We start from the raw sequence: 27519 nt of genomic DNA, 5'->3' as shown, positions 1-27519 counted from the left end.
GCAGCAGCAGAGCAAGCTGAATCACAAGGTCTGTGGAAAGAAGCTGCAGCAAGAGGTTCTGCAGCAGCAGAGTAAGCTGAACTGCAAGGGTGCAGAGCAGTCAGCTGCAAAGGCACAGACAGAGCCGCAAGGCTGCAGAGGCACAGACAGAGCTGCAAGGGTGCAGAGGCACAGACAGGGAGGACACAAGGAAAGACACAGCAGGGAAGGAAGCCACAGAAAAGGAGACAGTACAAGACAAGGTACAGGGACAAAGACTCAAGGACCAGGATATTCTGCCTCCTGGCAGGTGGAAGGACAAGTAAACACAAAGCTAGGACCAAGACACAGAGACCAGGATATGCAGCCACCTGGAGGGCAGACAAAGAATACAAAGCAAGGCTAGGAGTATTCCTCCAGAGAAGGAGATACACAGAACAAGGCCTGGCTTCCTCAGCAGCAAAACACTGAGTTTTAGACATTGCACAGGGGGCAGTGGGTGTGGTGACCCTATATAGTAAAGGGCTCCAGGTGATTGGTCGGAGACAGCTTAGACCAGTGCACCCTAACTGCATAAGAAGCAGAGAGTTCAGGCGCTGCCCCCTATACACACAGTCAGGGAACATGAAGAGAGAAAGCAGGAAAACAGGCATAGCGCATGGAGCTGGCAGCAGACAGAAATCACCGCATGACCTGGAACAGTGAGTAAGTTGGTGTGCGGGGATGGGAGACCATGCAGTGATGCCAGCAGGGTTGTTATATTTTCAAAGATAAGAGTCATGACAATGCACGGACGCCTCTCTTCCTCAAAAGGATAGTTTTGCAGAACAGGCAATGGGGACGTCCATTTTCCTGTACAATGCATCCAATGACAGTAGAGCAGCTAGAAAATGTTGGGTGGGAGGTTCGAGGACTGGGTGGATGGTGGGAATATCTTAGGTCCTCAACATACTGGAGACCCCAGAGTACATGTTTTCTCTGTAGTACAGTACAATTTGCAGTTTATGATGCCAAATCATTGTTACTTGTGATGTTCCCCTTGGACATGTTCACAAAATGGTGAAAAATTTGTCCTAAATATGCAAAATTGTCCAAGCTTCATCTGCTGTGTATTGTCCATAATATATTGACTCTACAATACTACTACATGGACACTTATTACAACATCTGCTTAATGCTTGCACTTTATCACGTGTACAATCCTTAAGTCCAGGAGAAGGTTCCATAGAAAGCTATTGGGTACAATCTGAGCATGCACTCAGAACAAGAATGCAACAAGGGCTACAAGAGCTCTGCTTGAGAATTTCCTCTTTATTAAAACAATTCAGCATTTCCGATAATTGTCAAAAGCCAAAATTCATCTTTACAAAGGTTCCTGAGCGTTTCCATACAGGACCTGGCCCGTACATCAAATGACTTGCTGAGTATCTTATGCAAGGCTTCTCAGAACTTGGCCTTATTCCAAAAGCCGAATATTTAGCTGCCATTGTGCTGCAAGGTTACACATTCCGACTTGTAAGAATGGGGTGTACCGACATGACTAACAAATCCCATAAAGGTCCACAGTTTTACTACGACACAAGCAACACCGCGACACTTCTCATGTGACACCCACTCCTAAAAATATTGCATCGCTACAAACTTGTGCGATTTGTCTCAAGCAAGTGAAAAGTTCCATCAAAAGCCATATGAAACGTTGTAAATTAGAGATAAGGGAGTTAATTCAATCTACGTCAAATTTTTAAGGGGTATCGTTTCTCCTTATGTAGAGTGACATACCGGCTCTGACATGCCAATGTAAGGAGACTTATTGGCTGTGCAAGAGGCAACATGCAAGTCAAATTTTAAGGAATTCATTGAACCCGGCAAATTAAAAAAATATGCAATTTGCTTTGGGTGAATCCTCTACAATACCTCGGTGGTACATGAACCCTACATTCCCATGTTCTACCTTAAAAATACCATAGATGTTGATAATTTTTGGTAAATTTGAGTACATTTTGACGAAAATTGAATAAAATTTTGAGTTAATGTTAGTATCAGGTTTCACTAAATGGAGAAAATACGGTGTTATATGTCGGATGTAAGAATACCAACATCAAAATATTCATAGAAATATGAGCAACAAAAACTAAAATAAGCTACAAAGCAAAGCAAAAATTTCACATATGCTGCATGTTTTTAACAAAGTGATGCTAAAATTGAAGCTGTCATTGGTTGGTTTCACCAAGGCATAGGCATAGAACAAGGTAATTCCACCACTTAACCATTTCTTTTCTTGCAAAAGTGCTGAAAGTGTACATATTGTACATGTACAGCTCGAGGTCAGGTGATGAGCCAACACCATCATCTGCTCTAACATACAGTTTGGTTAATACTTGTCCGGATTGTTTACGGTTGCATAATTAATTGCAACCGTAGCATCTACATTTTAGAGGTGAGGGCTCCTTCTATCACCCCATCACACCAATGCAAAGACCCTCACAGACCTGTCACCATTAAACCCCATTTATGGCTAAAAATTAGAAAATATGCTTTCAGTGGCTTGTGAAAGTATTCACCCTCTTGGCATCAGGACTAAATAGTCTAAGTTGAAGTGAAATAAGAAAAATATAGGCAAAAATTAAATTTATGGGATCAAATAACTACAAATTGGCATGTGCAGATGTATTCACCCCTTTTGCGAGGAATCCAGTTAAAGTTTCTTATGCAAGCAATTACCTTCATAAGTCACATGTTTAGTGACAGGACTTCCCCTGTGTTACATGTCTGTCAGTATACACACCTTTTCTGAAAAGCCACAGAGGCTGCAACACCATTAACAAGAGACATCACTAACCAAACACCATGAAGACCAAGGAGATCTCCAAATAAGTCAGGGACAAAGTTCTTGAGAAGTACAAGTCAGGGTTGGGTTACAGAAAAATATCCAAATCTCTGATGATCCCCCGGTGCACCATCAACTCCAGTATCATCAAATGGAAAGAACATGGCACCACAACAAATCTACAAAGAGAGAGCTGCCCACTAAAACTCTAAGCCCTGGCAAGGAGGACAGTAATGAGAGAGGCAGCACAGAGACCAAAGGTAACCCTGAAGGAGCTGCATAGCTTCCAAGCAAAGACTAGAGCATCTGTCCATACGACCACAATAAGCCGTACACAACATAGAGGTGGCCTTTATGGGAGAGTGGGCAGAAAAAAACTTTACTTACACACAAAAATTGTAAGGTTCATTTTGAGTTTGCCAAAAGACATGTGGGAGACTCCCCAAATGTATGGAGAAAGGGGCTGTGGTTAAATGGGACCAAAATTGAACTTTTTGGCCACCAAGGTAAACGCTATGTCTGGAACCAAACCAACAAAACTCATCACCCCAAAAACACCATCCCCACAGTGAAAAATGATGGCATCAGCAGGATGTCAGGATGTTTTTCAACAGCAGGGACAAGAAAAATGGTCCAAGTCGAGGGGAAGATGGATGGTGCAAAATACAGGGATATTATTGAGCAAAACCTGTTTCAGTCTGTCAGGGATCTGAGACAGGAACAGAGGTTCACCTTCCAACAAGACCATGACCCAAAGCATACTGCTAAAGGAACACTCGAGTGGTATACAGTGGACTAGTCAAAGCCCAGGCACTAATATTCAATTGAAAATATGTGGTCAGACGTGAAGATTGCTGTTCACCAGAGGAAGCCATCTGCCTTGAAGGAGCTGGAGCAGTTTTTCCTTGAAGAATGGGCAAAAATTCCAGTGGCAAGAGGTGGAAAACTCAGAGACTTATCCGAAGCGACTTGCAGCTGTAATTCCCACAAAAGCAGGCTCTACAAAGTACTAACTATAGGTGTGAATAGTTATGCACACTGAAGTTTTCAGCTATTTTGTCCTAATTGTTGTTTGCTTCACAATAAACAGAAAACCAATTGTTCACAGTTGTAGGCATGTTCTGTACATGAACTGATGCAAATTGTAAAAAAAAACAAACATGAAATTCCAGGTTGTGAGGTAGGTAGCAAAACACAAAAAATGCCAAAGGGGTGAATACTTTCACAAGCCAATGTATGTGTCTCGCCACACTGTACAGTATGCATAACAGAAAGTCAGCTGTATTGGTTGATACTCTTTAAGAAATCCTCCAAAAAGGATTTGTAGACCCGTCATACCTCTCACCTACTGACAAAGGTTTCACAGAACTTGCCCATCCTCCTCTTCCTCTAAAGGATTACCACCTCCATAAGAACTAACTGTCCACACACACGCTGACATGAGAGGGACTCTTCTAGGAATTTTAGCTAGTGTGAAAGTTTCCTTTGTGAGCATATTTGCCTCCGAGCAAAAACAGACATAGGCATTAACAATTGTGATATTTTACGAGGTTTATTGGAGGTGACCTTAACCTTGCCCTTGACCGTCTACTTGACACCTCAAGACAGCTTTACTCTATCGCAGCCTCATTTAAGCCACTTACGAAAAATCCTCAGCATTGGATTAATAAAGGTTATTTTTGTGCCTTTTTTTAGCTTCAAATATCCCTTAGCCCTAGTAAAAAGTGTAGACAGCCTTGATAACTCTGGTCAGGAGCTCACGTGACTTCTTTGATCTTAGTAATTTACCCTGAGGTCCTAGACGTGGAGGCTCAACTAGACTCTCCATCAACTTGGCAATGGAGAGACATCCAATTTGAGAAGCTAAAAAGTCAGTTTGTCCAAAGGGAATTCATTAGCACTAAAAGGAACTTTCAAAGTATAAAGAATAAAATCTAATGTTGAAGATCAGTAGCAGAAGAACCAGATAAAAGAATTCCATAAATGAGGGGCGCTGACTTATGGAAGGCTCCTGTGGACACCACTGATATCCTCTTATGAAGTTTCCTAATCTTCAATCTGTTGCAATATGAAGTGCTAAGAATTATGAAGAAACTTCTGCGTAGTTCAGATATTTTTTGGACTTTATTGCCTTCTTCAGTCACGTTTTATTGGGTTCACCCTGTATATAGACAAGGTGTAGGTTATCACAGTAATGATAGTGAAGAATTCTAGTAATGCATGGTATAAACACGCTGTAAACTGTTGCAATGCATATCTGCAAGGTACGTTTTAGAAAGGAACGTGAGACACACGAAAGGATATATACTTATGTCCGGGAAATGAATGTAAAATGAAGACTATTGATTATTTTGTGACCATGGCTTCTGGCAATGGGGAAGATATATTTGGCTGGGTTTCTCGAGTTGTTTTTTCTTTGCCCTAAATCATGATTTTATCACGTTCTTGTGCTTTTTAAGTACATCAAATATGCATGTTAAAAATAATGCATAAATAAGCAAAATGCTGCCTATTCATCGAGTGATTGGATTGTTTATGACGGAACAGAAATCATTGTTCTCAGCAGCACATCGCCGGTGCAAACTGTAGATGTGCTGCTGATAACATGATACTGTATGGTGATCTGTTAGTGATCCATTAGTGATTGTTCTGTTCCCATCATTCTTTCTCAGTTGGTGTAAAGAGACCGGGACACAAGGGTCGAACGACTTCAATATTGTCGATCACACTCGTTTAGCGGCCTGATCTCTGCGCAAGTAAATACAACAAAAATGCTTGTGTGATGTGCAATATTTTAGCATTTGGGACCCCATTTTAAACTTTTGCCTAGGGCCCCACTTTGCCTAAAACCGGCCCTGCCCATAAGTGACCATTTTTCATGCTGCTACTGAATCTCCACTCTCCTATCCTGACTGACAGGTCCTCAACATCTCAAAATCCCTGCTGAGATCTCGCACTGCTCAGGACAAGCAACAAATGTCAGTCAGACTGGGTGAGAAAAAACTGAATACACTTGGACTCATCATGGGTTCTCTCATTCTAATACTAGAGAAAAGAGAGAGGAGATTCAAAAAGATATAAATAAACTGGAGAAGTGGGCAGCAACTAACAGAATGGTTTTTAACAGGGAAAAATGAAATGTACTACATCTGGGCAATAAAAATGAAAAAAGCATATACAGAATGGGAGGAATAGGGCTAAGCAACAGCACATGTGAAAAAGACTTGGGTATACTAATAGATCACAGACTGAATATGAGACAACAGTGTGAAGCAGCAGCAAAAAAGGCAAATGCAATTCTAGGATGTATTAGAATCATAAAATCATAGAATCGTAGAGTTGGAAGGGACCTCCTGGGCCATCTGGTCCAACCCCCTGTGTTGCGAGTTCATTTTTCCCTTCACCATTGAGGTCAGATGAACTGCCTCCTCTGGTGAAGGAAGGTAGTGAGGCTGATTACCAAACACCTGGGCAGCTAGATGATGACTGGGTGGCTGGAATTGAGGACTGGATATAAGGCAGCCAACGCCCTTCTGCCTTGCTGGTGATCCTGCTGGATTCTTGGAGACCAGTCTGATTCCTGCGTCTCAAAGCTAAGTTTTTCTGCTCTGCTTTGTACTCTTCAGTTTTGTTTTTGTTTTGCCTTGTTTTTTGGGAGTTCTGCCATCCCCGGCCGGGGGTGAGCTGAATTCCATTTTTGTCTTTGATCTGTTGATCTTTTGCTCTGTCTTCAGAATATACCTGAGTGCTGATATAGTCTTTTGAAGCCAAGCGACTTCATGGCCTGTTTTTCCTATCAGTTGGTTGGCTCATTTTGGATAGGGTTTTTGCGGATGGCAGACAGCAGCTTTCCTATCCTGTCCTATTTAGTTAGCTTGGGCCCCATCATTTGCTCAACCTATCTTTCTATCTGTGTTAGTGTTTTCATCTTGCTTCACCGTCATTATATGTTGGGGGCTGCCTATTGCTTTGGGGTCTGCTCTGGGGCAGTTTAGTTTTTCCCCCTTCTGTCTTTAGGCTATGTAGTTCTCTGGCTGTGATCGAGGGGTCTAGGGCACCGTAGGAACCCCCCACGGCTACTGCTAGTTGTTGTGGATAGGTTCAGGGGTCTGCAATCCGATAGCTGCCAACCTCTCTGGTTTTTCTGGACTTAGCTAGTATTTTATTTTTTCCTCCTTCGGTGACTCATCATAACACCCCTGCTCAAAGCAGGATTCGCTAAATCATCCCAGTCAGATGTTTGTCCAGCTTCTGTTTGAAGACTTCCATTGAAGGAGAACTCACCACTTCTTGTGTCAGCTTGTTCCACTCATTGATCACTCTGTCAAAAAGTTTTTTCTAATATCTAACAGAAGCATACACTCTAGATCACGTGAAGTCATTATTGCCCTCTACTCCTCTTTGGTCAGACCTCATCTGGAATATTGTGTCCAGTTTTGGGCACCACATTTTAAAAAAAGACATCAACAAACTGGAGCAAGTTCAGAAAAGAGCAACCAGAATGGTGACCGGTCTACAAACCCTGTCTTATGAGGAAAGGTTGCAGGATTTGGGAATGCTTAGCTTGCAAAAGAGAAGACTGAGAGGAGATTTAATAGCTGTCTACAAATATCTCAAGGGCTGTCACACTGTAGAAGGGTCATCTTTATTCTCATTTGCACAAGGAAAGACTAGAAGCAATGGGATGAAACTGAATGGGAGAAGACACAGATTAGATATTAGAAAAAACTTTTTGACAGTTAGAGTGATCAAGGAGTGGAACAGGCTGCCACGAGAAGTGGTGAGCTCTCCTTCAATGGAAGTCTTCAAACAGAGGCTGGACAGACAGCTGTCTGGGATGGTTTAGTGAATCCTGCTTTGAGCAGGGGGTTGGACCAGATGACCCAGGAGGTCCCTTATAACTCTACGATTCTATGATTCTACAGATCAACTGTTTATGAAGGGAAGTTGAGGCAAAGTATTTGAGCCAAAGAGCTCAGGCTGCATTCCCTTTAAGAGTACACCAGATTATATAACAAGAGTAACTTTAAGAGAATCTACATGACTTTCACTGATGTCCATTCACGGCCTAGATTTAGAAGATTCTGTGATTCTAGACACAGGCATTACTGGAATGGTAACGCTCTGTGGTGACCACTTGTTACTTGTCAAGACTTTTCCATTGTTCATATACAGTAGGTTTATAGTCATTTATATGAAATATTTCAAGCATGAATTCATGTTCTTTCCATGACTAAACATCTACTGTGCTGTCTGGTGCTATATTAGGCGCTGGCGCTGGTACAATACACAGTCGGGTTTATAGCGTTTATCTTAGTGGAGTGATGTGTGACGCGTCCTAAATCCTCATGGTCAATCCATCGTCAAGATACTTATATCTCACACCTAAAGTCCCAAATAATGATGGTAAGGTATCAGATATCTACAGTGAAATAACTATCCTTTAAAGGAAACTAGGAATAGCATTGTAGTGACTACAGTCATGAGAAAAACTAAGTACACCCTTTTCGAATTCTATGGTTTATTGGGACTTGATACAAAAATCAACATCTCCTCCTTAGAAGATTTTAAAATCAGGTAACTACGACCTGAGATGACAAATTACACTGTCACTAATTATTGACCAAACATTAGACCAAAATGCAGAAGATATGAGTGAAAAATTAAGTACACCCCATAAATGAATCACTTATAGAACCAGTAAGCAGCCATAACTTGAAGTAATGGTTTTCTGGAAAACTTTATCATTCCCTCACATTGTTGAAGAGGAATTTTGGCCCACTTTTCTTACTTAAGTGCTCCAGACCAGAAAACTGCCAACATTTCTGCTTTTGTAGAGGTGGTCACACTTGCTGATGAACAATAAATCAATGGCACATAATTGCTAGCACCTGACATGCTCGTTTTGGCCTAGTTTTGCTAACTAAATCATGAAAATTTGTCATGTGTTGCTCACATCAGAGGTTGTAGTTAACTAACTCCAAGACAGTTTTAGGACCAGATTTTTTTTATTATGATCTGATATGTAAAACCATAGAATTCAAAAAGGATGTACTTAGTTTTTCCCATGACTGAATGACTTTTTAAGTAGGGAATAACAAAAGTGATTAAATTAAAGATGTCTCCAAGGAGTTAGAAGATGGGCAATAAATTATGTGGTTAACAGAGGCCATGACTCTTCATGGTTGCACACATGTGACGGGCATTGTAAGCTTGATAGTTGCAGGATACCGGAATTCTCAACCTTAAAGACTAATCGTTATTTTAATTTTAACCTAATAAATCAATAATATAGATGAAAATAATTATCTTTTTAATACATCTAAGGGCCCCGTCACACATAGCGATGCACCAGCGATCCCGGCAACGAAATGACCTTGTCAGGATCACTGGTGTGCCTGCCAAACAGGCAGCTTCACCAGCGATCACACCAGTGACACAGGGGTAACAAGTGACGCACGTCGCTTAGCTACCCACTGTGTACCTTAGTTACCAGCGCGCTGGTGCAGGGAGCTGGTAACTAAGGTACACATCGGGTTTCTAAGCGCTGCGTGGTGCTTAGAACCCTCTGTTCACCTTAGTTACCAGCTCCTGCTTGCTGATCGCTGGTCTCCCGCCTGCCACACGCAGCGATGCCTGCTGGCCAGCGGGAGACTAGCGATCAAAAAAATGTCCTGGCCATTCCAGGACGATCAGCGATAACCGGCAGGGGGGCGGTCGCTGGTAAGTGTCACACACAGCGATCTCGCTGGTGAGATCGCTGTTGCGTCACAATACTTGTGTGATGGGGGATTTAGAGAAATCTGCTTTTTTCTCCTCCTGGACTGATCTATCATTATCAATATTCTCAAGTCGCAGGTAAAATCTGTATTCAGTGAAGCCGTATTTTCTCATTACCGAGATAGGAGATGACAGCTGCTACTGATAAGATTCTATTTAGACTGGAGGTGGAGGACTAGGAGGGAAGAGGAGAAGGGAGAAGGATCTCTGCCTCTAGCTCCTCTCTCCTCCTTCTTCCTCTCCCTGGGGTTTCTAAAGACCCTAGAGCATAGTAAGGGGCATTAAATTCACAGAGAATAACTTTTCTTCAAATTGAATTGAAAAAACTCACAAACTTTCAAATTAGAACTTCGCCTGATCCGCTTGTATCGGCTCCACATGAATTCATTTCTAGGTCCCACTGGTCAATAATACAAAACTTGAACCTGCCATAGATTAGTAGCTCCTCATAAAATGGAGTGTACCAGTCGCACTATAACGGTATACAGCGAGATCTTCTCTAACTCACTTCCACTTATAGGGAAGCCTAGATTTTGTCTGATCATTCCCAACGAGTCCATTTGGTTACAGTACCGGAACATACTCAGGACATTTTGTAGGCCATGACGTAGTCAACTACGTGCCACTTGGACACTTTTAGGACTGAGGATCTCACACAATCCATTTTGATTTCAACATGGAAGTATCATACATCTCAAGACTGAGACTCTTAGCCCTGAAGTTATCATGCGTTCCACACAGTTGTTCAGAGTTGGGCTTTCCTCAGGGACTCCCTAAGAGCTGTAGTCTTATACTGCCTTGTACTTCATGGAACTCTCAACTAGTTCTTCTCCAACTTTGGGTCCCTCACAAAACTTGAGTAGACCAATTGTGTAATTTCTACTTTGGCACACCACTGCTCAACCCAGCTTCCAGCCCGGTAATGGACAAGCTCAGGCCAAATCTATCTTGCGTCTCCCATTGGAAGTAGTATTCCTAAAAGCCACTATCAACTCTTTAGCAAGCTTTGCCATATGACTTAGTGTAAGAGCTAAACCAGAATCTCAGTCTGCAGACATGTGTTTCAGGGTGTTTGCCCCTCCTCAGTGCAAATCATGAGATCTGATTTCGCTGTATGAAAGGCCTCTATCGGATGAAGGGGGTAACGTCTCTCCTTTCGGAGAGTGAAATGCCTGACATGCCAGTGTAAGGAGACTTATAGGTCATGCAATGCTCCTCTGGGAAATTCAATATGGAAATTGTGGAAGAGGCGATTTGCATAGGAGATAATAATTAATTGTCCATCCTATGACTAATGTGCCAAACTTCAGGGCAACGGGTGGTGGGGTGCAGTCTAAAATGACCAATTGAGATTGTCCTGCCCGTGATAAGTACAGAGTGTGGAGTTTTGAGAGCGATACGCTTAATACTCCTCCCGTGTGCAGCGTCTCATCATTATAAGGTTTCATGGCATTATTACAGCTCTGTTACATAGTTACCTTTCACAGGAGGTCGCGTCTTGGTTTACAGTCGGCCAGAACCCGTTCTTCGAGTTCGTTATCTCTTGTGTATTGTAAAAAAAAATGAAAAGACAATTGCACGCCTGGACGCATCAGTATTCACATTTATCCATTTATTGCATAGGTCATGGCGCTGTTACTACTTTTACCGACCAGTCAGAATGGAGGAATGATTAACTAGGGCCATACAGAAGATTTGAAAGGCGGTTACTGCAGATCAGGTGAGGGTCTTATTTGCAGCAGATCTTCAAAAAACCTGAAAAATTACATCCCGATCCCCGCTGATCATGGTATATACTAGCGATATACACCTCCCCAAACCATTATAACGTCATCATATTTAAAATAATGCCACTAAGCCATAGGAATAACATACCTGCATAAACCGTGTTCAGCGTAAACTTTGAAAAGATTTTAATCAATATCTCACTCAGCGCATGAACAATTTCCAAGATTTTGACGACACCGAGTTTCCTAGAACTGTATTTTTAATGCATAACACAAAAGTATGATTAATATAACTTTTCAGTTTTACGCAAATTATTTAATGCAAAAATGAATACACCCCACATCAAAAACTACTACATCTAGTATTGTGTATGACCGCCATGATTTTTAAGGACAGCACCAAGTCTTCTAGTCATGGAATGAACAGGTTGGTGACATATTCCAACTTCTTTCATCTTCCATTCTTCAAGAACGATCTCTTTTAGAGCCTGGATGCTTGATGGAGAGTGATTTCCCATAGATGTTTCGGTTGGGGTCATATCAGGAGACACTTGACCACTGAATTACTTTCACCCTTTTCTTCAGAAATGCAACAGATGTGTGTTTTGAATCATTGTCATGTTGTATAAGTGCACGTCTACCGAGGGCACGGAGTGATGGCGGCATCTTCTCATTCAGCATACAGTAGTACATCTGTGAATTCATGATGTCATCAATGAAATATAGCTCCCAACACCAGCAGCACTCAGCAGCCTCACATAAGGACACTGCCACCACCATGTCGTACTGTAGGCACCATGCAATTTTTCTTTGTACTCTTCACTTTTGTGATACTATACATTTCTGCAGCCATCAGTGACAAAAGCATTTGTCTTGGTCTCATCACTCCAAAGTATAGAGTACAAGTAGTCTTCCTATTTTTCAGCATGGACCCTGGCAAATGTAAGCAGCCTTTTTGTGCATGAGCTTTAGTAGCGGCTTCCTCCATGGAAGACCTCCATTCATGCCGTTCCTCTGCAGTGTACACCATAATGTCTCACAGGAAACACTCACCCCGGTTCAGCGTTCTATTTCTTTAGCTACCTGCAGTGAACTTGCATGTCCATTTTCTTCAACTTTTGTCATCAGAAGACCCTCCTGTTAGGTTTTGACTTTCATGGTCGGCCTGGACATCTCTGTGAGATGGTTGGAGTTCCATCTTTTTTACATTTTTGTATCACTTTTGTTCTCAGGTTCTAAGGTCTTGTGACATTTCTCTTCCATGTGGTGCCATTGCTGACAGTATGTGAAAAATGAGGATGAATGAACTCATGGAGATCAACATCCAACACTGCGGAGACACCATCACATGTTTCTCAACGCAGTGATTCTAGAGCAATGCCCTCATCCCTTATGGGAAATATGTAAAAACATGCAAAACACAAGCCGCGGAGACACCATCACATGCTTCTCAACACAAGCAATGACTAGCCAGGTCTTTCCCCGGGAAGGAACACCCACGGGAAGGGCAGTCTCCAATGAAGGAAACCACCTATGCCAAAACATGGTGTCCATCCACAGACAGCTGTTTTGGGGTATTGCCCCTCATCAGTGTGGAGTAGGAAACTGGCCAGTAGGAGCAATACCTAGCAGAAGACTGTGAAAAATGAGGATGAATGAACTCATGGAGATCAACATCCAACACTGCGGAGACACCATCACATGTTTCTCAACGCAGTGATTCTAGAGCAATGCCCCCATCCCTTATGGGAAATATGTAAAAACATGCAAAACACAAGCCGTGGAGACACCATCACATGCTTCTCAACACAAGCAATGACTAGCCATGTCTTTCCCCGGGATGGAACAACCACGGGAAGGGCAGTCTCCAATGAAGGAAACCACCTATGCCAAAACATGGTATCCATCCACAGACAGCTGTTTTGGGGTATTGCTCCTCATCAATGTGGAGTAGGAAACTGGCCAGTAGGAGCAATACCTAGCAGAAGACTGTGAAAAATGAGGATGAATGAACTCATGGAGATCAACATCCAACTCTGTGGAGACACCATCACATGTTTCTCAACGCAGTGATTCTAGAGCACTGCCCCCATCCCTTATGGGAAATATGCAAAACATGCAAAACACAAGCCGCGGAGACACCATCACATGTTTCTCAATGCAAGCAATGACTAGCCAGGTCTTTCCCCGGGAAGGAACAACCACGGGAAGGGCAGTCTCCAATGCAGGAAACCACCTATGCCAAAACATGGTATCCATCCACAGACAGCTGTTTCGGGGTATTGCCCCTCATCAGTGTGGAGTAGGAAACTGGCTAGTAGGAGCAATGCCTAGTAGAAGACTGTGAAAAATGAGGATGAATGAACTCATGGAGATCAACATCCAAAACTGCGGAGACACCATCACATGTTTCTCAATGCAGGGATTCTAGAGCAATGTCCCCATCCCTTATGGGAAATATGTAAAAACATGCAAAACAGAAGCCACGGAGACACCATCACATGTTTCTCAACGCAAGCAATAACATGTGATGGTGTCTCCGCAGTGTTGGATGTTGATCTCCATGAGTTCATTCATCCTCATTTTTCGCAGTCTTCTACTAGGCATTGCTCCTACTGGCTAGTTTCCTACTCCACACTGATGAGGGGCAATACCCCGAAACAGCTGTCTGTGGATGGATACCATGTTTTGGCATAGGTGGTTTCCTTCATTGGAGACTGCCCTTCCCGTGGTTGTTCCTTCTCGGGGAAAGACCTGGCGAGTCATTGCTTGCGTTGAGAAACATGTGATGGTGTCTCCACGGCTTGTGTATTGCTGACAGTATGATATGGGAAGGGATTTTCTTTAAGTAGTGCATTTTCATATTCACCTGTCTGCTGGACACATGTGTAACAAATAATTAGACTAAATTGTTGTTAGTTATGATTTTCTAGTCTAAACTTAAGCTTTGCTCATAGAATCATAGAATCATAGAATCATAGAATCGTAGAGTTGGAAGGGACCTCCTGGGCCATCTGGTCCAACCCCCTGCTCAAAGCAGGATTCGCTAAATCATCCCAGTCAGATGTCTGTCCAGCCTCTGTTTGAAGACTTCCATTGAAGGAGAACTCACCACTTCTCGTGGCAGCCTGTTCCACTCATTGATCACTCTAACTGTCAAAAAGTTTTTTCTAATATCTAATCTGTGTCTCCTCCCATTCAGTTTCATCCCATTGCTTCTAGTCTTTCCTTGTGCAAATGAGAATAAAGTTGATCCTTCTACAATGTGACAGCCCTTTAGATATTTGTAGACAGCTATTAAGTCTCCTCTCAGTCTTCTCTTTTGCAAACTAAACATTCCCAAATCCTGCAACCTTTCCTCATAAGACAGGGTTTGCAGACCGGTCACCATTCTGGTCGCTCTTTTCTGAACTTGCTCCAGTTTGTTGATGTCTTTTTTAAAATGTGGTGCCCAAAACTGGACACAATATTCCAGATGAGGTCTGACCAAAGAGGAGTAGAGGGAAATAATGACTTCACGTGATCTAGACTGTATGCTTCTGTTAATACATCCTAGAATTGCATTTGCCTTTTTTGCTGCTGCATCACACTGTTGACTCATATTCAGTCTGTGATCTATTAGTATACCCAAGTCTTTTTCACATGTGCTGTCACTTAGCCCTATTCCTCCCATTCTATATATGTTTTTTCCATTTTTATTGCCCAGATGTAGTACTTTGCATTTCTCCCTGTTAAAAACCATTCTGTTAGTTGCTGCCCACTTCTCCAGTTTATTTAAATCTTTTTGAATCCTCTCTCTCTCTTCTCTAGTATTAGCTATCCCTCCTAGCTTTGTGTCATCAGCAAATTTAATCAGTTTACCCTCAATTCCTTCATCTAAATCGTTGATAAAGATGTTGAACAATACAGGGCCCAGGACAGAGCCCTGTGGTACCCCACTTGAGACATTCTTCCAACTGGATGTGCAGCCATTTACGACCACTCTTTGGGTCCGATCACTAAGCCAGTTATGAATCCACCTAACAGTTGCCTTGTCCATTCCATACTTAATCATTTTTTCAATAAGGATTGTATGAGAGACTTTGTCAAATGCTTTGCTGAAGTCAAGATATACTATATCTACAGCATTTCCTTGATCCACCCAATCAGTGATACCGTCATAGAAGGAAATTAAGTTAGTCTGACATGACTTATTAGTTACAAACCCATGCTGACTCTGTTTAATCACTTCATTCTTATCCAGGTATTGACATACATGTTGTTTAATAATTTGTTCAAAGATCTTTCCTGGTATAGAAGTCAGACTCACCGGCCTATAGTTACCTGGGTCCACCTTCTTCCCCTTTTTGAAGATAGGAACAACATTTGCTCTTCTCCAGTCTTCTGGCACTTCTCCTGTTCTCCAAGAATTTTCAAAGATTATAGAGAGGGGTTCAAAAATTTCTTCTGCTATCTCCTTCAGTACTCTGGGGTGTAATTCATCTGGACCTGGAGACTTGAATTCATTTAGGCTAGCTAAGTGTTTCCTCACTATCTTTCTGTTTATAGATATCCTGGATTCTTCTATTCCCTTAATAGGACAGTGAATAACAGTTGATGTTACATTTCCTTTCTGAGAGAAAACAGATGCAAAATAGGAATTTAAAAGTTCAGCCTTCTCAACATCCTGTCTTACCATTTCATCATTTTCATCCTGTAAAAATCCTATAGCATCTTTGACTTTTCTTTTACTTTTGACATATCCCCAAAATCCTTTATTATTGCTTTTGACATCTCTTGCAAGCCTCAATTCATTTTCAGCTTTAGATAATCTGATTTGTGCCCTGCAGGTTCTGCACACAGCATTATATTCTTCTTTAGATATGCCTCCCTCTTTCCATTTTATAAACATTTTTTTCTTCCTTTTTAGCATGTGCTTAAGTTCTGTGTTCATCCATCCTGGTTTCCTTAACTGCTTCCTATTCTTCCCTCTTTTCGGAATTGTTAACAACTGTGCTTTGAGAATTTCATTTTTCAAGATTTCCCATCCTTCCTGGACATTTTTGTCTTTAAGGATATCCAGCCATTGGATCCCTCCAATTCTCTTTCTGAATCCCTTAAAATCTGCCTTTCTGAAATCTAACCTTGATGTCTGAGTCTTCACAGGTCTTCCGCCTCTAGTTATCCAAAATTCTAAAATAGCATGGTCGCTACCTCCTAGGGTCCCAGCCACTTTTACCTCCTCAACCATTTCCTCCCTGTTTATAAGGATTAGATCCAAGGTAGCAGTTCCCCTTGTTTTCTCCCTTACCTTTTGGAAGATAAAGTTGTCAGCAAGAGAGGATAAGAATTTACTTGACCTGTTAGTTTTGCCTGAGAGAGATTCCCAACAAATGTCTGGATAGTTGAAATCTCCCATGACAACTATGTCATATTTTTTGGAGAACTTGGCCATTTGATGCATAAAGAGTTCATCCATAGCTTCAGCTTGCACAGGCGGCCTGTAGTAAATGCCTACAATGGTGTCCTTTCCATTGTTCTGTCCTTGTATTCTTACCCAAACAGTTTCCACAGAACTCCCAGTCTCTGAAGCTTCAATCTCTGTGCAGATATACGCGTTTCTAACATACAATGCGACACCCCCTCCTCGTTTATCAAGTCTGTTTCTTGCAAATAAGTTGTATCCTTCTAGTCTTGTATTCCAATCATGTGTATTGTCCCACCAAGTTTCAGTGATTCCAATGACATCATATTTCTTTTCCTGTGTTAGTAGTTCCAATTCTCCTTGTTTGTTGCCCATGCTTTGTGCATTAGTATAGAAACATTTTAGTTTGTGATTGGTTTCTCTTTCTCCAATATTTTTATTAATTAGATTCTTTCGTCTTTGTTCTTCCTTTCCACTTCTAATAGCAGAGTTCTCAATAGCATTTGTCAGGTGTATGGCTTTTTCTGGTCTTTTGCTTCCCTTCCCATGTTGTTCTAGTTTAAAGCTCTCCTTACAGGCTCCTAAGCCTTTCATTGAGATATGCTCATTTTTGCAACATGATCTTGAATAAACTTGTTATGTTACATACATGCGGTCACATGTCAACTAGACGTGCACAGCATCACCCATTACAAGTGAATTGAGCGAGGCTGTACAAGTCTAGTCAGAATGTGTCCAGAAATATAAAAATCACTCACATGACCGGTCGCATCCTGCGCCGGTACCAGAGGGCTGTGAGCATTCACAAGTCTGCAGTCACAAGGTTGTACAACCCTTTAAACAGGTTTTTCTCACCAGCCACACCTGCAAATCATTCATACCCGTCTATTGTGTGCGGACTTCAAATAACATATCCATAATGGTCGATCACTTCATCACGGTAGATCGTGGATTGTCATTCTTCTTATCGGCTGTCGTACGATACTCGAAATAACTTGAAATTTGTTATTTGGAAGTGAGACAATCAAGTGCCTGTAAAGCAACTGATTGGGGAATAGATGTATAGAGTGAAGTTCCCCTTTGGTACCTGCATGGACATATTAATTGCTTGAATAAATTGGGATTAATTTCACCGAACAAGAAGCTGGAATCCCTTCCTTTATTACATTGCTCGTCACACCTGTCAGAGCATATTTCGCTGCTTCTTGGATCTACATATATGGTGAGCAGGCTTTTCCTTTTTACACCTGTCAGAGCATATTTCCCTACGTATTCAGCTCCCCTGTTGTCTGATACCCCTAAATAAAATCCTGAATGTCCAAGAAATAAAAGCTATTTTTGAAAGCATGCCATAAGATGTTGCATTTTCAGTTTGTAAAAAGCCATGTAGGGGACACAGCAAGCATGTGGAAGAAGTTGTTCTGGTCTGATGAGACCAAAGTAGGACTTCTGAGGCTAAAGGCAAAACGTTTTGTGTGGTGGAAAACTAACACTGCACATCACCCTGAAAACACCATCCTCACTGTCACGCATGGTGGTAGCAGCATCATGCTGTGGAGAGACTTTTCTTCAGCAGTGACAGGGAAGCTGGTCAGAGCTGATAGGAAGCTGGATGGAGCTAAATACAGGACAATGATGGAGGAAAGCCTGTTAGAGGCTGTATAAAACTTGAAACCTGGGCGTAAGGTTCCCCTTCCAGCAAGACAACAACTCTAAGCATCCTGCCAGAGCTGCAGTGGATGGTTTACATCAAAGTATATTCATGTGTGTGAACTGCCCAGGCGCAGTCCATACTGAAATCACACTGGGAATCTGCGACAAGATGTGAAAATTGCTGGTCACAATCTCACTGAGCGAGAGCGAGTGTGCAAAGAAAAATAGGTAAAAATGTCACCTGTAGATGTGCAAAGATGGAAGAGAGACTGCAGTAGTAATTGCAGAGAAATGTAGTCCTACAAAGTATTGACTCAGGGGGATAAATACACATTTTCAGATTTATCTTATTAAAATATTTAGAAAGCCCATGTATCATTTCCTTTACACTTCACAAATACTGGCTACTTTGTGTTGGTATTTCACATTCCATGTAAAATACATTTAAGGTTGTGGATGTAACGTCAAAAAACTTCACGGGGTATGAATACTTTTCAAGGCACTGTATATACAGTTAGGTGCATATTCCTAATTCTGCTAAGTTATTGACGTCTTGAGTTTATGCTATAGATGTTTTTTTATCTTGGGTGTCTGTCTGATTTTCATCCCTGGAACCAGTCAGTAAGGTATTTATTCCTCTTTATTGTGCCAGCGTCTGATTTTGCGGCAATTAGTCACATCTCACTATCTTAATTTCAGCATTTAATGTTTTTTTTATCTCCGGTGTGAGTCAACTCTCCGGCTCTCCCCGGCAGAAATGAATTTTTCACCTTGTCTTACTGCAATGTGCGGTGATTAATGTTTTAGAGTTAAAGTAAATGAAGACAAGGAGGAGAAAACAAGGTGGATATGTTAGGAAGTCGGGAAGGTCTGTACTGTAAAGGCCCCGTCTTATATAGCGAGATCGTTGTTGCGTCACTGATTTTGTGACGCAACAGCGACCTCAGCAGCGATCTCACTACATGTGACACATAGCGGCAACCAGACCCCCGCTGCGATATCGCTGATCAAGCTCGAATGTCCCTGGCCATTTTTTGATCGTTGGTGTCCCGCTGGCCAGCATGCATCGCTGTGTTTGACACCACCATAACAACAACGAGCGACCTCGTTGGCGACTCAGAACTTACGCCTATCAAGGTCTGAGTCGTCAGAATAGCTGCTGTGTGACAAGGTCCCAACGACCGCCGAGGTCGTTATACGGATCGCCGTATCATTGCTGCGTCGTTGAGTAGATCTGCCTGTTTGGCAGCTCACCAGCGACCATGTACCGACGTACCAGCGATCCTTACCAGGTCGTATCATTGTCGGGATCACTGGTGCCTTGCTATGTGTAACGGGACCCTAAGCCTAGGGGCACAATCAGCATCTGGATAAGTCTGACTGTAGGAAGAAATGTTACTATTTACAAAAACAAGTCATTATAAGAATTCCATCTATATTTCCGTCCTTCACGTCTAACCTTAGGAACCTGATCACCAAAAATGGAGAAAATGCAACATTTTATTAGTGTTTTTTTTCATGCTAGAAGCTGCCGCTGCTTTCCTCTACTTGCCGGAGGGTCAGATTGTTTCCCAGTTTCTTCTCCCTCGATAAGATGTAAGCCAGGAACATGATAGATTAAATACATGTACCCTTCATACTTTGTCATGGGGCTGACTTTGTCTTGTCTTGTGGTTTTAGTTGCCATTTTTTGCACTAAACTCTTCAACATGGTGGCAAAATTCCTAAAATGAACCTTTTCTCTTTTGTCTTCGGAAAATGTCGCAAGGATTTGAACAAAATACTGCCGTACTCCAAAAACACATGGGGTGGAAGTGGAAAGGGGGGGGGGACTGGAATGGAGCTGCGAAAAATTTTGAAACTTTTTAAAAAGGTTTTGCACATAAGGAATTTACCGAAAACATCTGTAATCACGAAGAAAAAAAAATAGCGCATAAAAAAAAATTCTAAAAAGGCGCACAAAGAATAATTGGGTGCAAACAAAAAAAAAAGAGTTATACACACAAAACAAAATGCAAAAAGTGCAAAGGCAATGATGAATCATAGCCAATGTTTTTTTTTGGTAAATATTTAATTTGCCCGGGCTCGGGGTTAAAGTCTGCAGTCACTTTATGTGCACACAGCTCACATTCAGGATTCTCCGGTGCCTGGAGCGAATGGGCGCATGATTGCAGGTATGCGGTCACGTGCCAACTAGAGGTGAGGGACCTTGCACAATACGAGTAAATTGAGCAAGTCCAGACGCGTCTAGTCAGAATGTGGCTGGAAGTGTGCAAAACGCACCGCGGAATCCTGACAGCGTACACTGTGAGGATTCACAAGTCTACAGTCGCATTATCCTGGACAACCCCTTTAGGCCGGGATCACACACAGCGAGATACGGCCGAGTCTCGCAGGTTAAAACCAAGCTCTGGCACCGACACTCCGGAGCGGAGCGTGCAGCTGCACAGCAATACATGGAGCTGCACGCTGCGCTCCGGAGTGCCGGTGCCAGAGCTTGGTTTTAACCAGCGAGACTCGGCCGTATCTCGCTGTAGTGTGACTCCGGCCTTAATGTTAAACTTTACTGCTTGTATATCAGATTACTGGAGAGAAGGGGGCTTCATTCCCTTTCAATAACATAAGTTAGCAAAGTTGATAAAGATAAAAGTAGTATCATCCATAGCAGAGAGATTTATCTTTGTTGCACAACTTTTCTTTCAGTGAGTCATTGCTTCGTATGATTAATAGGTCAATTATTATTTTTATGATTGAGCATCAAAAACGAATTCTTACTAGATTGAACTATATGAGCAAAATGGACCTGAGGTTTCAAGAAACACATAGTAAAACTTAATATCTTTATTCATTTTGCGGGTTTTGACCACTTTTCGATTGGTTGGAAACCATCAACAAGCAGGGTTACTTAAAATAATAGAATTATTATTATGCTTATACAAAGCTGTAATAGGATCCATCAACAGCAGGCCGGCTGTTGCCTATGGATTTAATTTGGGATTTTTGCTAATTATAAGTTTTGTCATTTCTAAAAAGAACATTAAAACATGACATACAAAATGTTTTAACATATTTTGCGTGTTCGTGAAGTAATGAGCCAGAAAGTATCATGGTGATGATAAGACAATCGGATGCACAGATTACTCACACAGGAACAACATTAGGAACTCGGCAAGAATAACCCATCAATCAACATCAGCTTGTCGCTTGCTTCCTGGAAGGCAAAAGATTCTTCAGATTGCAATAAGTGAAAAAATGTTAATCACACATAGAACTTCACATTCATGTAAAGCAAATTTAGTAATAACTAAACATCCAGAGCTTAAACATGTGCTATAGGGCTGTGGAGTCGGTAAGCCAAACCTGCGACTCCGACTCCTCAATTTCCCTTACACCGACTCCGACTCCTCAATTTCCCTTACACCGACTCCTCAATTTCCCTTACACCGACTCCCACATATATTGCTTATATTTAAGTGAAAATGTATTGTAGTACAATGTGAACATCAGACATTTAATCATTTCTATGATCCAATAATCAAGATATTTAGATAGAACATAATATCTATTTATTGGAATACAACTTTAGAACACAAAAAACTGTAATAAATTGTAAATATGTAATACACTGTATAATATCGATTACATACATACGGTACAGACCAAAGTTTGGACACACCTTCTCATTCAAAGTTGTTTTCTTTATTTTCATGACTATGAAAATTGTAGATTCACTCTGAAGGCATCAAAACTATGAATTAACACATGTGGAATTATATAATTAACAAAAAAGTGTGAAACAACTGAAAATATGTCTTATATTCTAGGTTCTTCAAAGTAGCCACCTTTTGCTTTGATTTCTGCTTTGCACACTCTTGGCATTCTCTTGATGAGCTTCAAGAGGTAGTCACTGGAAATGGTCTTCCAACAGTCTTGAAGGAGTTCCCAGAGATGCTTAGCACTTGTTGGCCCTTTTGCCTTCACTCTGCGATCCAGCTCACCCCAAATCATCTCGATTGGGTTCAGGTCTGGTGTCTGTGGAGGCCAGGTCATTGGGCGTAGCACCCGATCACTCTCCTTCTTGGTCAAATAGCCCTTACACAGCCTGGAGGTGTGTTTGAGGTCATTGTCCTGTTGAAAAATAAATGATGGTCCAACTAAACACAAACTGGATGGAATAGCATGCCGCTGCAAGATGCTGTGGTAGCCATGCTGGTTCAGTATGCCTTCAATTTTGAATAAATCCCCAATAGTGTCACCAGCAAAGCACCCCCACACCATCACACCTCCTCCTCCATGATTCACGGTGGGAACCAGGCATGTAGAGTCCATCCGTTCACCTTTTCTGCGTCGCACAAAGACATGGTGGTTGGAACCAAAGATCTCAAATTTGGACTCATCAGACCAAAGCACAGATTTCCACTGGTCTAATGCCCATTCCTTGTGTTCTTTAGCCCAAACAAGTCTCTTCTGCCTGTTGCCTGTCCTTAGCCGTGGATTCCTAGCAGCTATTTTACCATGAAGGCCTGCTGCACAAAGTCTCCTCTTAACAGTTGTTGTAGAGATGTGTCTGCTGCTAGAACTCTGTGTGGCATTGACCTGGTCTCTAATCCGAGCTGCTGCTAACCTGCGATTTCTGAGGCTGGTGACTCGGATGAACTTATCCTCCGCAGCAGAGGTGACTCTTGGTCTTCCTTTCCTGGGGCGGTCCTCATGTGAGCCAGTTTTTTGTAGCGCTTGATGGTTTTTCCACTGCACTTGGGGACACTTTCAAAGTTTTCCCAATTTTTCGGACTGACTGACCTTCATTTCTTAACCCCTTCACTACCAAGGGTGGTTTGCACGTTAACTACCGGGCCAATTTTTACAATTCTGACCACTGTACCTTTATGAAGTCATAACTCTGGAACGCTTTCATGGATCCTGGTGATTCTGACATTGTTTTCTCGTGACACATTGTACTTCATGTTAGTGGTAAAATTGCATTCAAATAACTTGCGTTTATTTGTGAAAAAAACGGAAATTTGGCGAAAATTTTGAAAATTTCGCAATTTTCCAACTTTGAATTTTTATGCCCTTAAATCACAGCGATACGGCACACAAAAAACTTAATACATAACATTTCCCACATGTTTACTTTACATCAGCACAATTTTGCAACCAAAATTTTTTTTTGCTAGGAAGTTATAAGGGTTAAAAATTGACCAGCGATTTCTCATTTTTGCAACACCATTTTATTTTTAGGGACCACTTCACATTTGAAGCCACTTTGAGGGGTCTATATGATAGAAAATACCCAAAAGTGACACCATTCTAAAAACTGCACCCCTCAAGGTGCTTAAAACCACATTCAAGAAGTTTATTAACCCTTTAGGTGCGTCACAGGAATTTTTTGAATATTAAAAAAAAAATGAACATTTAACTTTTTTTCACAAAAAAAATACTTCAGGTTCAATTTTCTTTATTTTACCAAGGGTAACAGGAGAAATTGGACTGCAAAAGTTATTGTGCAATTTGTCCTGACTACGCTGATACCTGATATGTGGGGGGGAACCACTGTTTCGGCGCATGGCAGAGCTCAGAATGGAAGGAGCGCCGTTTGACTTTTTCAATGCAAAATTGGCTGGAATTCAGATCGGACGCCATGTCACGTTTGGCGAGCCCCTGATGTACCTAAACAGTGGAAACCCCCCCAAGTGACCCCATTTTGGAAACTAGACCCCCCAAGGAACTTATCTAGATATGTGGTGAGAACTTTGAACCCACAAGGGCTTCACAGAAGTTTATAACGTACAGCGGTACAATTAAAAAATCATATTTTTTCCACAAAAATGATCTTTTCACCCACAATTTTTATTTTTCCAAGGGTAACAGGACCCTAAAAGTTATTGTGCAATTTGTCCTGAGTACGCTGATACCCCATATGTGGGTGTAAATGACTATTTGGGCGCATAGCAGAGCTCGGAAGGGAAGCAGCGCCATTTGACGTTTTTGGCTAGAATTGAGATCGGACACCATGTCGCGATTGGAAAACCCCTGATGTACCAAAACAGTGGAAACCCCCCACAAATGACACCATTTTGGAATCTAGACCCCCCAAGGAACTTATCTAGATGTGTGGTGAGAACTTTGAACCCCCAAGGGCTTCACAGAAGTTTATAACGTACAGCAGTACAATTAAAAAATCATATTTTTTCCACAAAAATGATCTTTTCACCCTCAATTCTTATTTTTCCAAAAGTAACAGGACCCTAAAAGATATTGTGCAATTTATCCTGAGTACGCTGATACCCCACATGTGGGTGTAAACCACTATTTGGGCGTATGGCAGAGCTCGGAAGGGAAGCAGCGCCATTTGACGTTTTTGGCTGGAATTGAGATCGGACACCATGTCGCATTAGGAAAGCCCCTGATGTACCAAAACAGTAGAAACCCCCCACAAATGACACCATTTTGGAAACTAGACCCCTCAAGGAACTTATCTAGATGTGTGGTGAGCACTTTGAACCCCCCAGTGCTTCACTGAAGTTTATAACGTCCGGGCGTGAAAATAAAAAAATCGTATTTTTTCCACAAACATGATCTTTTAGTCCCCATTTTTTTATTTTCCCAAGGGTAACAGGAGAAATTGGACCCCAAAAGTTGTTGTCCAATTTGTGCTGAGTACGCTGATACCTCATATGTGGGAGAAAACTACTGTATGGGCACACGTCAGGGCTCGGAAGGGAAGTAGTGACGTTTTGGAATGCAGACTTTGATGGAATGATCTGCGGGTGTCATGTTGCGTTTGGAGAGCCCCTGATGTACCTAAACAGTGGAAACCCCCCACAAGTGACCCCATTTTGGAAACTAGACCCCCTAATGAACTTATCTAGATGTGTGGTGAGCACTTTGAACCCCCCAGTGCTTCACAGAAGTTTATAACGACCGGGCGTGAAAATAAAAAAATCGTATTTTTTCCACAAACATGATCTTTTAGTCCCCATTTTTTTATTTTCCCAAGGGTAACAGGAGAAATTGGACCCCAAAAGTTGTTGTCCAATTTGTCCTGAGTACGCTGATACCTCATATGTGGGAGAAAACTACTGTATGGGCACACGTCGGGGCTCGGAAGGGAAGTAGTGACGTTTTGGAATGCAGACTTTGATGGAATGGTCTGCGGGTGTCATGTTGCGTTTGGAGAGCCCCTGATGTACCTAAACAGTGGAAACCCCCCACAAGTGACCCCATTTTGGAAACTAGACCCCCTAATGAACTTATCTAGATGTGTGGTGAGCACTTTGAACCCCCCAGTGCTTCACAGAAGTTTATAACGACCGGGCGTGAAAATAAAAATATCGTATTTTTTCAACAAACATCATCTTTTAGTCCCCATTTTTTTTATTTTCCCAAGGGTAACAGGAGAAATTGGACCCCAAAAGTTGTTGTCCAATTTGTCCTGAGTACGCTGATATCTCATATGTGGGAGAAAACTACTGTATGGGCACACGTCGGGGCTCGGAAGGGAAGTAGTGACGTTTTGGAATGCAGACTTTGATGGATTGGTATGCGGGTGTCATGTGCATTTGGAGAGCCCCTGATGTACCTAAACTATTGAAACTCCCCACAAGTGACCCCATTTTGGAAACTAGACCCCCCACGGAGCTTATCTAGATGTGTGGAGAGCACTTTGAACCCCCAAGTGCTTCACAGAAGTTTATAACGCCTGGGCGTGAAAATAAAAAAAACATTTTTTTCCGCAAAATTATATTTTTGCCCCCAATTTTTTATTTTCCTAAGGGTAACAGGAGAAATTGGACCCCAAAAGTTGTTGTCCAATTTGTCCTGAGTACGCTGATATCTCATATGTGGGAGAAAACTACTGTATGGGCACACGTCGGGGCTCGGAAGGGAAGTAGTGACGTTTTGGAATGCAGACTTTGATGGATTGGTATGCGGGTGTCATGTGCATTTGGAGAGCCCCTGATGTACCTAAACTATTGAAACTCCCCACAAGTGACCCCATTTTGGAAACTAGACCCCCCACGGAGCTTATCTAGATGTGTGGAGAGCACTTTGAACCCCCAAGTGCTTCACAGAAGTTTATAACGCCTGGGCGTGAAAATAAAAAAAACATTTTTTTCCGCAAAATTATATTTTTGCCCCCAATTTTTTATTTTCCTAAGGGTAACAGGAGAAATTGGACCCCAAAAGTTGTTTTGTAATTTGTCCTGAGTAGGCTGATACCCTACATGTGGGGGTAAAACACTGTTTGGGCACATGGCAGAGCTTGGAAGGGAAGGAGCACCATTTGACTTTTTCAACGCAGAATTGGCTGGAATTGAGATCAGACGCCATGTTGCCTTTGGAGAGCACCTGATGTGCCCAAACAGTGGAAACCCCCAATTATAACTCCAACCCTAACCTCAACACACCCCTAACCCTAATCTGAGCCCTAGCCCTAACCCTATCCCTAACCCTAACCCTAGCCCTAACCCTAGCCCTAACCCTAACCCTAGCCTTAACCCTAGCCCTAACCCTAGCCCTAACCCTAGCCCTAACCCTAGCCCTAACCCTACCCTAACCCTAGCGGGAAAATGGAAATAAATACATTTTCTTTTAGTTTTATTATTTTTCCCTAACTAAGGGGGTGATAACGGGGGGTTTGATTTACTATTTATGGCGGTTTTTATGTTTGGCGGCTGTCGCACGCTAAAAGACACTTTTTATTGTAAAAATAGTTTTTGCATCACCACATATTGTGAGCTATAATTTTTCCGTATTTTGACCCACCGAGTCATGTGAGGTCTTATTTTTTGCGGGACGAGTTGTCGTTTTTATTGGTACCATTTTCGGGCACGTGACATTTTTTGATCGCTTTTTATTCCGATTTTTGGGATGCAGAATGAACAAAAACCAGCTTTTCATGAATTTCTTTTGGGGGGTGCGTTTACACCGTTCCGCGTGCGGTAAAATTGATAACGCGTTTTTATTCTTCGGGTCAGTACGGTTACAGCGATACCTCATTTAGGTCGTTTTTTTATGTTTTGTCGGTTTTTTGCAATGAAAACAATTTTATATAAAAAATAATTATTTTTGTATCGCTTTATTCTGCGAGCTATAACTTTTTTATTTTTTTGCGGATGATGCTGTATGGTGGCTCGTTTTTTGCG

At 41.9% G+C, this 27519-nt stretch overlaps 1 protein-coding gene across 1 annotated transcript in view; it reads left to right on the top strand.

Annotated features, from left to right (window-relative positions):
- Window positions 1-27519, top strand: part of LOC141098613 (adhesion G protein-coupled receptor F5-like) — a 231066-nt gene that overhangs the window by 38103 nt on the left and 165444 nt on the right. The window lies entirely within an intron of this gene.

Source organism: Dendrobates tinctorius, unplaced genomic scaffold, assembly GCF_039654945.1.
Source record: "Dendrobates tinctorius isolate UK_male_01 unplaced genomic scaffold, ASM3965494v1 ptg000093l, whole genome shotgun sequence".
NCBI classification, from domain to species: domain Eukaryota; kingdom Metazoa; phylum Chordata; class Amphibia; order Anura; family Dendrobatidae; genus Dendrobates; species Dendrobates tinctorius.
Note: the sequence above shows the minus strand (reverse complement) of the source record. Positions and strands in the feature narration are given on the sequence as shown.